Raw genomic sequence first — 12,990 nt, forward strand, 5'->3', positions numbered from 1 at the left:
ATGGTTGACAGGTACAGAGGCAATAGAAGCACTGAATAGAAGACCATTGAGAACAGCTGTAGGACACAAAGGTCCTGAGATGTGGATGACTCACTCTCATGTCCATCGTGGACAACTCTTTAGTTTTCTTTTCCACATTCACAACACACTTCATGGACGTTATCCACTCATGATCCAACACCTCAGCATTCACACTGATTATAATGATTGTCATACCCTATTGTCCTTTTGTACTCGCAGTTAGTTTGTTATAATCTCTAGCTGGAAACACAAGAACATTTCAGCAGTGCCTCCAAAATACAGAGACACATTACAAAATAAAAGCACCAGTACATGAGACAAAATGAAACACAGTTCCACTATAAGAAACAAATTACCCAAACATAAAATATCCACGGGTCAAATACATAATTTAGTTAACCTTCATTTACCGTGATTTTGTGCACTTTGTTATGACCCAGAGCCAGACCATGACTTCCCTCACTGCAGGTATGTCAAGGGCCTTGTTGAGTGCCCTCAACACAAAGGCAGACTGCAGGATGACACAATGTCACATCGTGATGCGTTGTGAGCTTGTAGATCTGCTATTTTCAAACATTTGAGTACTTTTACTTTAGGTACTTTAGTATATTTTGATGCCAATACTTTTGTACTTTTACTCAAATACATTTTTTAACACAGGCCTTTCACTTGTAACAGAGTATTTCTATATTGCCACTTTTACTTAAGTAGAATATCTGTACTTCTTCCACCACTGTATAAAACCTGTAGCCTAAATTTGATTAGCTGTAGACAACTCCTCTCGTTTTCCATGTATTGACAGAGCAGATGGCTCTGAGCTCCATCAGCGATGATAGCATCTGTTCCAACAACACAGCTCATTGTTTCATATCACAAACTGTCGGTCACGGTCACGGTCGGTGTGCAAATGTTGCTGCGAGTCACCAATCTTGACACAGAGGATTCCAACTTGCACCGGAGAAAGTTCCAAAAGAGCTACATGGAATGAGTGTGGTTACTGGGTGTCATGGCCCATGCAGGACTGGTTTAACGGTCACATAGGCAAGATCGAGTTGCCAGAGGATTCAAATGTCACACTCTCCACAGAGCCTGTTCCTTCTGCCTGCTGTTTTACTTGGCGTTCGACTGCTTGGCTTGAACATTTCACTCAAAAGTTGAAAAGGCACATCGTCGCTGCTGAGTGGACGACCCTCTAAGTCTAAACTTCACTTTTCAGGAAATGGAGAAAAGGCGCAGGGGAGCGTGTGCTCTCCTCCGCGTCATCAGTGCCCAGACCCTAGGTGGGGTTGGCGAAAGGGCCTTTCTGTGTGGAGTTTGCATGTTCTCCCCGTGTCCCCTAGGGTAGGTACCCTCACAAAAAAACATGCAGTGATCCTGGTCTCTATACTGCCTCCCCCTGGTCAGCCGGGGCGCCTGATGGAGGGAAAAGGAAGTGGTTGGAATAACTTGTTCCTTCCACGCGCTACGTCCTACCGGGGAAACCCCCCCCCCATCAGGTGATAAGAAGCGGCCTGCTCACTCCTCATGCATTGAAGGAAGCATGCTCTGTTCAGGGCTCTCCCCAGGCTGGCAGAGGGAGAGTAGCGCCCGGGATTACAGCTTGGGCAATTGGCACTGCGTGAAAAAATGTGTTGAAAAAATTGTGGGATAAAAAAAAGATATATATATATATATTTTAGGAAATAAAAAATAACTTGTGTTCCAGTAGATCAAATGGAGTTATTTAGTCACAAGCTCTAACTTTCGCTTTAACGCTTTTTCTACTTGAAATAAAAAAAAACACTTTCACTTTTGAAAGCTTTTAGATCATCTATTTCCTCTACTTTTGCACAACACTATCCTGTTGCTGGGCATACGTGGACCCGTATGCACAGGGAGATTACATGTGAGACTTTTGTTTTGTTTTGTTTTCCTGATGTTCATTCTTGTCCAAGTCCAAAGACCAGGGAAGGACATGGTTTTGTTCTTTTCCACATCTATACTGTAGCTCTGTTTGTTCAGCATTCCAGTCAAGGTCCTGCACTGCTGTCACAGGTTAAAAAGAAAAGCACCACAGTGGGTATAGGTGCTAAAGAAGATGGAATATGCTATGGATACTAGAGACTGTACTGCTGATACATCCAAAAGAAAAAACATGAGCAATGGCAAATTCTGCCTGAAATATATTGGACTGTTAGTTCCGTGAGGCACAGTTTCAGTTAATGTATCCATAAAAGTAGTAAAATAAAATAAAAGTAGCTTAGTTGTGGTCTAGATTTTGTGAGGCAATAGACCATGGGAGGAGGAATGGAGAGAGGGGGGGAGGGAGAGAGCGAGGTGATGTAATCCACTCTTCATTCTGGCGGTGGGCGGTTGGTAGGTCGTGTAGGTGACAGACTGTGCAATATATTGTCACCCAGATACTTGCCGGGCACCGGGGACACGCGGGGCCATGTCAGCACGTGGAATGGCTTTTACTGACTGATAGGAAAATTCTATAGCCATATCTTCCTGTGTAGCTCAACACAGGTACATGCACCAACACAACGGACACTCAGGACTGTTTGTCAGTGCATTTTTGGTTTGCGTGTGTGTGTGTGTGTGTGTGTGTGTGTGTGTGTGTGTGTGTGTGTGTGTGTGTGGGGTGGGGGTGCATGCTTGCGTGCATGCTTGGCTGTGTGTGTGTGTATTTAACTGTCCAAAGCAGATGGCACAAGTGGACTGGGAGCTATAGAGAGAAGAGGTTGGTGGCCAGAACTTTTCCTCTTCCAGCATCCTCTATCTGTCTCTGGCTGTCTTTCTGTCCATTTGGCAGTCCATGTCTGTTCCCAGTTGCATTTTATCTTGTTGCATGCCTCACGTATTCCAATGGAAAAATATAGACGTCAGTATAATTTATATATAGATTATCACCCGGGCATTTGTCGTTGCCCCGAGGTTATCCAACTGTCGTCCGGCGTATCGGCCAAGCCACCGGGGATGAAATAAATAGATTAACATATGTCAACAAGGAACTGCCCAGGTGAATGAAATGTTAGTCCCGCTGCGAGGCTTCTGACAGCGCAGGGAGGGGGTTGGCTAAAAGCACGGCCCTGTGATCGCCTCGCCAGCCATTCAGTGAGGTGGACAGTGAAATATTCATTCAAGCTTACCTTCCACTCTTGGGTCTCATTCATTGAGCTTGTAGATCATTCCAGTATTAAAAAAATGTTATTGATGCCAATGAGCCCACTAAAATGAAGAAAAGAAGAAAGGATATCCGGAGAAATGCAACATTGGTAAAAATAGAATTGGTGAAAAGCTGAACACAGGTGGTGAAAAACAACCATTTTCCCAAATACATTTCTGATCTTCTGCTACACAGTATGAACCATCCAGATCTCGGTTCTCAAACCTTTTCATCTCAAGGACCCCCAAAATGTGGCCGCGGAGCCCCATCTACAAAATATTTTGTTCCAGGGACCCCAAAAACGAAGATTTGAGATACAAATGTTTGCTTAAAATATATATATATTTTCAAAGGTTTGCACAAAATGTTATGATTTTTCAAAAATAGCAGATCTACAAGCTCATAGCGTGGCACTCGGTGCCACGCTATGAGCTTGTATATCTGCTATTTTTGAATAGCCAAAAAGCAAAAAGCGTACGCATTTATGCTTATTGAGACTATTTTCATCTCTATCAGAGAGAGAGAGAGAGAGAGAGAGAGGGGACTCTCCTGGTCATATGCATTGGGTAATTCATTATATGTGCTGGTGCCTGTTTAAATATGCTATTTGATATGTACTGTATTATTATTATTCTAAAGGCCAGAGGTGGAAACACAAGTATTATCCAGTAATCCCTTCTTTTACACAATAACGCAAAGCACAGTCCAGAGCTACAGTATAGCATGATGTTCAAGGTCCTGTGGTACATCATCTACAACGGGCCTATTGAATAATGCCTCTGTTTTGCTCACACCTTCTCTCTCTCTCTCTCATATTGTGTAACTTACTCATCTCCCTGTAACATTCACCCGTAGGCTTGTATGTGTGGATGGAAGATAAAGAGAGAGCGAGGGGCGTTCTGTTTGCTCCATGAGCTGCATCTGCAGCATTGTACTGTACTTCTGTTTAACTGTAATATCCGTCCTTAATTGTCTTGGTAGGAATGGACACATGGGACATGAAGACATGATCCAAGGCCACCAACTGTTAGGTCTTGATGTTCATTGGACTGTTAACCCATTAAGACCGGGAATGCATCTGTGTCATTTTAAGATTTCTTTTTGCAAATCTTTCAATATATAAATATTTTTTAAAGCGAACATTTTTAACTGAAATCTTTGCTTCAGGGGATTCTACAAATGTCTTCTAAATCCTAACAGTGTAAAAAATAAAAACGTATGTTGCTATACTATCAGTGGTTCCAGGGAACCCCAGAAGCACAGATCGGAGTTAAAAATGTTCGCTTTAAAACATAATTATATATTGTCAAAGATTTGCACACATTTTTCATGATTTTTCAAAGAAATAGCCAAAGAAATCTTGAAATGACCCGTCTTATTGTTAGCCCCACTAGTGGTATGGATCTAAGGATGGCGATGTGAGTCTGTCTGTAAACCACTTTATTCCCAAACAAAGATATCTCGAAAACTACTGGCTGTATTTTTCATATAATTCGTGCACCGTGCACCTTCATGCTCCCCCAGACGATGACCCCTACTGATTTCAGTGCCCTTGTGACCTTTCCTGATGTGCCACCATTATAGCCTGGTAAACCACCCCCAGGCTACCACCGGGGTTGCCAGATCTGCTCATTATAATTTCCCCGCAAGATTTTATTTGAAAATAGCTGATGTATAAGTTAAAGTGCTCATGTGGCCTAGCCTGACTATCAGACTGAAGCTGCGTGGAGCTTCAGTCTGAAATTGGCTCCAATATCCGAGATTACTAGGGGGAGGGGATTCAAATTTCCTTAAACCAATCACAAGAGATCTACGGATCCGTCTACATCTGACGTCATCACACAGCTTGTTTTAGCAGATATTCGCTGATTGGCTTGTCGTTAGACCACCCCCACCTCCGACTCTGATTTGACAGATTTTTCTTCGATTGTGAAAAGCCATAGGCTCACATTATGACACCAGACCAAGATGAGCTCACTCAGAGAGTGGGCGGGGTCTAGGGTCTGGAACCAGGCTACATATGTGGCCCATAGTCGCTTCTTTTGGGCTGGTTTTCCTAGACCTGGTTGCTTGTTTCTCTCACAGAATCTGGCAACACTGGCTACCACCATTAGGCCAAGATGATTTGCACACATGATCTAATTTAAACTTTTTGAAGGAATTCATTCTTTCCTGAGGATGAACCCTGCTTATTTGAGTGATTCCATGGCCTTTCTTGTGCCACTCTCAGGCCAAATAGGGCTTTGAAGCTCTCGTTTATAAATGATAGTACTTCATTTTAATCAACTTCAAAGTTTTTTGCTGTTTGCTGTACAATATCTGTTGATCCTATAGTGCATTGGTTCTCAAAGTGGGGTCCGGGGACCCTTATGGGTCTGTACTCTGAGAGTGTACAAATGGAACCAAATGGAACCTATAACGGGTTCATTTGGTTCCATTTGTACACTCTCAGAGTTAAATTAAGATTGTTTTTACAATATAAATTGGGGTCCCAGACATAGAAATGCCATTAAAAGGGGGTCTGTTGCCTAATGCATGTCAAACTGGGGGTCCTTGAAATTAAAATGGTTAAGAATCACTGCTAGCTTCTCTTTTGGGGGTCCCTGAGGCATATCTTTTCAAATGGGGGTCCGTGGCCTAATAGGTGTCAATTTGGGGGTCCTTGACATGAAAAGGTTTGAGAACCACTGCTAAGGTGATACACCAACAATTCTGGCACAAATAATAATTTTAAAATCTTTTAAAATGTATTTTCCCACCTCACACTAGTAAGAGCAATGCAGGTCGCCGTTGGTCAATGTTGGTTAGGCTAGGTTGGGTGTATAGCTATAGCCAGGGTCCGCTTTTGGACTCTTTAGTCTTCTTAATTAAACTATTAATTAAAATGGAATGAATGGGGGTGCAGTGATGCAGTGATAATGTGTCAACCACATAATCATCTCTGGTTCATTTCTGGCTGGAGACCTGTGTGTTCCATGTCCTTCCCTTTCTTTCTCTGCCCCTGTCTCAATAGTCGATACCATTCTATATCTAAATAAAGCAAAAATCAAGACGGACTCTAATGGTGTGGCATCCCTCTGCAATCTGTAGCTATTGATATTATGTTACTACATTATGTGGGCACAATGTGGTGTTCAGTAGCAAAGCAAAGCCACACTACTGTGACAGGAACAAGAGGGTCTAACAGCGTGGCTCCCATGTCATCGCTGGTATCCATCCCTGACAATTTAATAAAAGGAATAATAAAACATGATAAATACATGCAGGGACGTGCACAGATAGACTCTAGGTGGTGCTACAGCACCTGCCCTTTGCCCTCTTGACCAGAAGTGCCCTTTTGAAAAAAAAAACGTTTTTTTTATTTTCTTCAGTTTACAGCAGGGGTCTTCAACAGGGGGTCCGGGACCCCTAGGGGGTCCTCAGAGTTACTACAGGGGGTCCGCCAAATCTTTATGTGATATGATTTTTCTTTTTACCATAACCACTCGAAACCTAGCATCCCTTTCCTGAGGAGAACTTCAGCCAAAAATAGCGTGGGCTTGTAGATCGGCTATTTTTGGCAAAGAGGTATAGGTGTAGAGGGAAAAAAAGAGCAGACCAAGTCAACAAAAAAAAGGTTAATTTACTTGAGCACCTGCCCCTCAAAATGTCTGTGCACGCCACTGAATACATGGAGATACTTCTTTGGCACTGGCTGGTCCAGAGATGATCTCCAGACACACTCTTATTGACAGCTATCCTCTGCAGTCCACACCAAACTTGGCACAAACACTGTTCAGGGGTCTGCTATGAGAATAGTCCACAACAACCAGTGTTACTCTTGAAAACAAGTGATATCAAAATGTACTTGAAGTACCAAAAGTATAAAGTATACTCATTATGCTGAATGTCCCAGTTCAAGTCTTCAAAATGTCGCATCGTGACGCAAGTTTGTAGATCGGCTATTTTCAAATTGCTGAAATTGATCATCTAAAAAGTATAGTAACTTATAACTAAAGTTTTCAAATAATGTAGTGGAGTAAAAAGTACAATATTTGCCTCTGAGATGTAGTGGAGTAGAAGTAAAAGTACTGAACATTGGAAATACTCCAGTTAAGTAAAAGTACCTCAAAATTGTACCGTACTTGAGTAAATGTAGATCAGTTTGTTTTTGTTTGTTTTTTAAGCTATTTCGCAATAGGGGTGAACTGGAGGCGATGGCTTATTGGAGGTTCAGTCAGATTACTCACAAATAGATTGAACCAATATATTGAACACAAGTATGGATGCATTATTTTATCTTCAGGCTCTGCTACATTTTTTCCCCTGCTCAGCACAGCTAGACAACCATCGTTAACCATGAAGAGCAGGGAGATATATGTACAACAATAACCCCCCATGGGGAACAGAAGAACCAATAGCAGAGCCCACTGGTGGTGCTGGGGTGGCGGTGGGAGCAAACAGCCGCATAACAAACAAACCAGGGACACATACAGCGGAAGGAATGCATATTTAGGTGAGCTTAAATAACACGCCCAATTGGTCAGCTGATTGCCACGCCAGTGTATGACGTATGGATCTTGCATAACACTGTATACACCCACATAGTAATAGGCTCTATGCACAGCAGTCATATTGTGAAGACATTCACAGGTGTTACCAATGATACTAATGAAGGCTATGTTCCATTCTGGTTAAACAGAGTCAGGGTGCTGATATTGCGCATGTTGGCTCACTGGAAACACTCTGCTACACCAGTGGGTCTAAAATTTGAGTCCAGGGACCCTCATGGTTCTTTACAGGGTTTCCAAATGGCCCCTTACGGGTGTGTAACTCTGAGAGTGTGCAAATGGAACCAAATGGACCCGTAAGGGTCCATTTGGTTCCATTTGTACACTCTCAGTTATGGGGGTCGTGGAAATGAAAAATCTGAGAACCAATGTGCTACACTAAATGGAACAGGGCCTTCATTAGGATCATTGGTAACACCTGCGAAGGAAGTGATAATATGGCTGCTGTGCATAGAGCCTATTAGCAGTGAAACTTTTCGAGTGTATGCTGCCTGAACCTCGCAGGCTACGTATCATTCTTTGCCATGGAAAACGTTGGGAAACACCTGCATATCAGACCAGTCTGTCCTTGAGCCATGTTTGCTGCAAATAGACCATCTTAAACCAGAAGTGCTGTCCCCACACTCTCTATTCCGATGTCTCACCTCGTTGGCCTCGTGTGCTCTGAACCTCCTCTCATCTTTACCCATCTTCTCTGTAATGATGTGTCTAAATGGTGAGTGTGCTTAGAATGGTGGGTAGGATTTAATGAAACGTCCGTAGACGGACCGCTGAGGCGTCACAATGTTTTTTTAATCACAGCGTTTTTCACGTGGCCCTAGCACACACAGAGGCTAATTGTGCGGGCTAATCTGCCAGGGACCGCTCCGATAAGAGCCCTTCTTATTACCGAGCCTCTGTCGAGTGGACATGAAGCCTAACGGATGATTGCATCAGATGTGGCACGATTCCCTACTTGACCGTTTGGATTCATGATGCGGGGGATGGGAGAGGTTAATGGTCAGGAAGGAGTGATCACACCGTCGCTATTGATCCAGCACTTGATCCATATTTTCATTTTCTTTTTTACATTACCTTATTTTGAACGGGCTGGGGAGTGGAGAATGACAGGCAAATGGGTGAAATTAAAGGACCTAGTGATACGATTTGTGCCAATGTTAAAGGGATAGTTCACCCAAACACTTTTTTTTCCTCTATCGATTAGTCACAGTTTACAGTTTACAGTTTAGGCATTTAGCAGACGCTCTTAATCCAGAGCGACTTACAGTAAGCAAGGACACAAGATAATACATCACAATACACATAATACATCAAATGCATAAAAACAGTACTCTAATAATAAAGTAATACATACTGTAAGTAAACCAATAATCTAATAATAACTAATACATGCGTAAACCCCATGGGGATTTGAATTCATGGATATTTCTTAGTTTTTGTCCCATTCCTATGCCAATAATTTGATGACCAGTGGGCCGGTATAGCAGCGGTTCCGGTAGGAGACACAAAGGGTACTCTTTGTGTTGTGCTGTTTATCGTTTAGCGTGTTTCAAAGTAGCATGCTGTTTTAACAAATCCCTGCATGTTTCAGTAATTACATGTACAATTGTGCATGCCGGCACTTAATGTGAATTAAAGCAAACGGAGGTAGAATTAACAGCCCCAGCCACAAAACAGTTAAGTGTTGAAGAACCATTAAGTTTTGGCCCTTGCATCAGCACTTTGTCTCTTCTGTAGCCATGTGGCTGTAGTCTCTAGGGGGCAATTCCATCCGTCCAGTGTCCACACTACTCTCCTTCTGTTCAACTACAGTATCTGACTGCCCTCTACTAAACATGTCATTCCCTTTATTACATGTCCATCTGGGATAATGGCAGCTCCATTATCATTCCGAAGTGGATGTTAATAAAGCCCCCAGTGAACTTTCCACACACCATTATATCCCATCAGCCTTCAGTCAACCAGGAGGATGGCACAGCAGAGCCTAAACCATGTTCTGCTAATTTAGCAAGTACAGTCAGACACATAATCAAGCTTTGGAGCTCTGCAGTTACTAGGCAGCAATCGTGTCTGGTCAATGCATCAGGCTTTCAATTCAAAGATGTTGGATTGCAAAGATGCTTTGACTGCAGCAAAAGGGAGAAACGGCTTGTGTAATGATACCTGGGCTTTGAAAACATGACTCATCCATTGCTTATTTGTGCTCCCTTTTCTTTACGCCAGCTCTCATTATATTATAGCGCACTACAGCATTACAGACCGCTTACTGTGTCCAGATCGAGCCTCAGAGGCTGGAAATAACTGGATAGTTTGGACACCTTGATTCATGAACATAGTGGAATTTGTCTCACAATATTCATTATTAGTCATTATCATTCATTAAGAACGAAATAAAAACTACGCCATGATGACTAAATATATTGACAATTTCGTCAGCAAATATATAGACTAAAATGTTAGTGAGGTACTAGTGGAGAAGAGATCCAGTAGAACTAAAGGACAAGTCATTTTATGTTTGGTTGCGCTCGGTTGTTGCGCTCTGAAAATAGCAGATGTACAAGCTCACAACGCGTTGACGCGTTGTGAGCTTGTAGATCGGCTATTGTCAGCATGCAGCCAAGTGTAAAATCAGCCATTACGATGCCATCAAGGCACCGCCAGAATACAATTTAGTCGACTAAATCAACTGTAGATTTAGTCGACTATAATGTTATGATATTTAGTCAACTAAAACTAGACGAACAGTAAAACATTTCAGATGACTTAAATATGACTACAACTAAATGGAATTTGATTCAAAAGACTATGACTAAAACTAAATAAAAACTTTGCTGTCAAAATCAACACTACTGTGGAGCTTCTATCTATAAATGTTATGTTTACATTATGCAATATTGCTCATTACAAAACTGCAATACTTCAATGGTCAGTATATAAAATACAGCAGCACTAAAGGGAAGAAATGTTTTAATATAGGTATAACCACATACAAGATTAGGATAGAGCAAGAATAATCTTCATCGTTTGGAACTGTGCTTGTTGCCATATCTGTCTGGGTTCTGACTGCAGAGCTCCCAGGCCCTTATTGGCCATAACTGACTGAATTGAGGGATGGACAGACAGACGTAATGGACCTGTGCTGCTGCCAGCAGCCAGGCAGGCAGTGAGAGTGGCCATGTCAGCAGTGAGTAATGGCATTATTACAGGGCATGAAGCAACCATAAGAAATGCCTGTTATTAATCCCTCCTCTCGCTACAGTCTCTGGACGCACGAGCCGGCCTATTTCAGCCTCTCATAGGAACCTGGGCTCTATTTACAGTGCATTCATACTTAACCCATTAAGACCAGGAACGCATCTGTGTCATTTTAAGATTGTTTTGGCTATTCAAAAAATTGCAGATCCAAGCTCATAGCTTGGGGACCCCCAGGGGTCTTTGAAGGGGTACCAGGGGGTCCCCTGCAAAATGTGTTAATATAGCATCACAATAATCTTTACGTTTTTATACTTTGGCTATTCAAAAATAGCAGATCTACAAGCTCATAGCAAATCTTTGAATATATGTATTTTTTATTTTAACTCAAATCTTTGCTTCTGGGGATTCTACATAATGTCTTCTAAATCCTAAAATGTTTTATTTTTTTAATTTTACTTATGTTGCTATAATCAGTGGTTCTCAAACATTTCCATATGAAGGACCCCCAAAATGATATGTATTTGGCCGCGGACCCTATCTCAAAATATGTTTTTCCAGGGACCCCCAGAAGCAAAGATTTGAGTTACAAATGTTTGCTACAAAAGAATATATATTGAAAGATTTGCAGTATAAAATAACGGTTAAAGTGGTTAAAATCTGAAATGACAGACACTTTCCCGGTCTTAAATGGGTTAAACCCTCTCAATGTGAGTTAGTGATGAAAGATGTTACAGCAGATAGCAACAGTACAATACAATTGGCTTGTTGTGCTGTAAGTGGTTTAGATGGCTGTTAATTAATTACATTGATTGAGAAACACTCAACACACAAAAAAACTCAAGCTGAGAAGAATGGTTACAGTGGGGGGTCATAGCTGAGTGGGTAGAGAGAGGCCATCTGGGAATCAGAAGACCCCCCCAGCTCCCCCGCCCCCCGGTCAGCCCTGTCTATGTTGACCAAGTGTCACTGAGCAAGAAGACACTCAACCCATATAACTGCTCCTGGAGTTCTGTATTAAGCCATTCAATCCGGGAACGCATCTGTGTCACTTTAGATTTATTTGGCTATTAAAATATTAGCAGGACGCGCTCTGAGCTGGTAGATCTGCTATTTTTGAAAAAAATAAATAGATAATAATAATCATGAAAATGTGTGCAAATCTTTGAATATATATATATATATATATATATATATATATATATATATATATATATATATATATATATATATATATATATATATATATATATATATATATATACACACACAGTTTTAACTGAAGTCTTTGCTTCAATACGGGGGTCCCTGCAACAACATATTTTGAGATGGGGGGCCACGACCAAATATACATTATTTTGGGGATCTTGACATGAAAGAGTTTTAGAACCACTAAAAATGGCAACATACTGTAAGTCAAAAGAAATAAATAAACTGTGAGGATTTAGAAAACATTTTGTAGAATCTCCCAGAAGCAAAGATTTGAGTTACAAATGTTCACTTTAAAATATATATGTATATACAAAGATTTGAGTTACAAATGTTCACTTTAAAATATATATGTATATACAAAGATTTGCACTAATTTTCATGTTTTTTTTTTTTTTTTAAATAGCAGATCTACGAGCTCATGCCGCACTATGAGCTTGTAGATCTGCTATTTTTGAATAACCAAAAGTATAAAATAATGGTTATAGCTAAAAATCTAAAATGACACAGTATGCATTCCTGGTCTTAATGGTTTAATCGCACACGCTGTTCCTAATGGTTAGAATGGGTAAAAGGCAGAGGACTCGTTTCCCGTATGTACAAATGTACAGTGACACAAAGCACCCCAAAGCAGAAGGGACTAAATGTAATTATTACAGATCCAAATCCTCCAGGATGATATATATAGGCCTACAGCTCCATTTTTCACTCTCAGAGTAAATGGTGATTTGTACTCTGCGCACCACGGTGTCACGCACCAAAAACAGTCAATCTATAAAAGCTTGTAGATCTGGTATTTAAGATGCGTGACATGCGTCACACAGCCAAGTATAAATCAGCCATTAGAACACGCCACATGTTGCCGTGCAG

The sequence above is a fragment of the Gymnoscopelus microlampas genome (genome assembly GCF_963454915.1).
Source record: "Gymnoscopelus microlampas genome assembly, chromosome: 23".
Lineage (NCBI taxonomy): Eukaryota > Metazoa > Chordata > Actinopteri > Myctophiformes > Myctophidae > Gymnoscopelus > Gymnoscopelus microlampas.